Genomic DNA, 2,500 nt, shown 5'->3' on the forward strand with positions numbered 1-2,500 from the left:
GAGAGGCAGGAGGAAGTGTTTTCCTGGGAGATGATGACAGAGGTCAGCCTGTGCTAATGGGCCAGTGAAGAACAGTGGAGGCGAGGCACAAGAAGAGACTACACATACATTAATACCCTTCACCCATCACCAATCAGCATAGGTGTGCTCTGTGCCTGCCACTGCACTCTGCACACTCTGCACTGCACTGCCTGCCTGCCTGCCTCCCTCTCTCCCTCCTGCACCCACTGACAGCCTCGCTTACTGTCAATCTCTGTCTCCTCTTCACAAGGCAGCAACCATCGAGCCTCGGTGCCTGGGAACACCGCTTTTATTTCCTCATCACTACACATCAGGGACTCAGCTTCGCTCATTACAGCCACATTCACCCTCATTCATCCAAGGGGGGAGTGTGCCAGCCTGGGATGCCTCTGCAAGGTGAGTGAGAGCTTGGACCTTGGGTGGGCACACTGGTGGGTGCAATCCCTCATCACAGTCCTTGATACACTTTCTGATCACTTGTGGATTGCAGTCCTTGATCGTGTTTGTGGGTACAGTTTTTTGATCATTTGTGAGTACAGTCCTTTATTGGAATTGTAGGTACAGTCTATTTCCTGTGGGCACAGTGCCCGATCAGTTGTGGGCACAGTCCTTTATTAGACTTCTGGTCACTTGTGGATACAGTCCTTGATCGTGTTTGTGGGTACAGTCCTTTATTAGAATTGTAGGTACAGTCTGTGATTTATTGTGGGCACAGTGCCCGATCAGTTGTGGGCACAGTCCTTTATTAGACTTCTGGTCAATTGTGGATACAGTCCTTGATCGTTTTTGTGGGTACAGTTGTGAGGACAGTTCTTTATTAGACTTGTGGGCACAGTCCTTGATCACATGTAAGGACAGTCCCTTTTTAGACTTCTGGTCACTTGTGGATACAGTCCTTGATCGTTTTTGTGGGTACAGTTTTTGATCAGTTGTGGGTACAGTCCTTTATTAAGATTCGTAGGTACAGCCTTTGATTACTTGTAGACAGAGGTCCTTTATTACACTTCTGGTCGCCTGTGTATACAGTCCTTGGTCGTTTTTGTGGGTACAGTTTCTAGATCAGTTGTGGGTACAGTCCTTTATTAGATTTGTAGGTACAGCCCTTTATTACTTGTAGGTACCGTCCTTTATTACACTTCTGATCGCTTGTAAATACAGCCCTTGATCACTTGTGGGTGCAGTCCTTTATTAGACTTGTAGGTATAGTCTATGATTTCTTGTGGGCAGAGTGCCCGATCAGTTGTGGGCACAGTCCTTTACTACACTTCTGATTACTTGTGGATACAGTCCTTGGTCGTTTTTGTGGGTACAGTTTCTTGATCAGTTGTGTGTACAGTCCTTTATTACACTTCTGATTACTTGTGGATACAGTCCTTGGTAGTTTTTGTGGGTACAGTTTCTTGATCAGTGGTGTGTACAGTCCTTTATTAGATTTGTAGGCACAGCCGTTGATTACTTGTAGGCACAGGTCCTTGATCACTTGTGGGTTCAGTCCTTTATTAGACTTGTAAGTAGTCATTGATCACTTATTAATACAGTCCTTTATTAGACTCGTGGGTATAACCCTTGATGACTTGGGGGCACAGTATCTGATCAGTTGTGGGTACAGTCTTTGATCACTTGTGAGCCTTAATTAAACTTATTGGTACAGCCCTTGATTACTTGTGTGTACAGTCCTTTAATTACACTTGTGGGTACAGTCTGTGGCCCCTTGTGGGTACAGTCCTTGATCTCTTGTGAGTGCAGTCCCTGATCACATGTGGGCATCTTGTTTACACAGTCCATTATGAAATATGGGTCCAGTTCCAATTGCGGACACATTCCTTGATCAACTGTGGGTACAGTTCCAATTGTGGGTAAAGTTCCTGATCACTTGTGGACACAGCCTCTGATCATACTTGTTGGCATAGCCCTTGCCCACACTTGCAGGCACCATGTACGGTTACTGTGGGGTTTACAAATTGTTGTGCTGCTTTGAAGCATGCAGAGCATTAGTAGTGGATTAGTGGGAAAGTTTGGGTTGTGTTAATTGTAGACTGAGGTTTGTATTGTTGTGCTGAAACATGGCTGTGCCAAGGGCTCTGAAATATAACCGGCAGACTGAGCTACCATCTCCCTGTATAGATCCTGAGAACCAAGCTACACCCCCTTTGTGATAGTTGTGTAGCCCTGTTCACAGTTGTGTTGCTGTATTTCTATGTTAATCGTTGTGTAGCTGAACTCCCATTTACTTAGCTGTACTACTAGAATATTTTTTTATGGAGCTATATTCAAATTTGTTTAGCTGTGCTGCTATAATTGCTGTGTAGCTATACTCACATTTGTGTATTTGTAATGCTATGATAATTGTTGTGTAGCTTTACTCACATTTGTGTATTTGTAATGCTATGATAATTGCTATAGCTTTACTCACATTTGTGTATCTGTAATGCTATGATAATTGTTGTGTAGCTATACTTACATTTGTGTATCTGTAATG

At 44.0% G+C, this 2,500-nt stretch overlaps 1 protein-coding gene across 8 annotated transcripts in view; it reads left to right on the forward strand.

Annotated features, from left to right (window-relative positions):
• PAX6 (paired box 6) overlaps positions 1-2,500 on the forward strand; it is a 53,390-nt gene that overhangs the window by 10,844 nt on the left and 40,046 nt on the right. For 3 of the 8 annotated variants that reach the window (XM_040328314.1, XM_040328316.1, XM_040328319.1), the window contains exon 1: positions 1-417. This exon is cut by the window's left edge. The exons of the other annotated variants lie outside the window; for them this stretch is intronic. The gene's annotated coding sequence lies outside the window, so the exon portion shown is untranslated. The remainder of the gene's footprint in view (positions 418-2,500) is intronic. 8 annotated transcript variants of the gene reach the window in all.

The sequence above is a fragment of the Rana temporaria genome, chromosome 11 (assembly GCF_905171775.1).
Source record: "Rana temporaria chromosome 11, aRanTem1.1, whole genome shotgun sequence".
NCBI classification, from domain to species: Eukaryota; Metazoa; Chordata; class Amphibia; order Anura; family Ranidae; genus Rana; species Rana temporaria.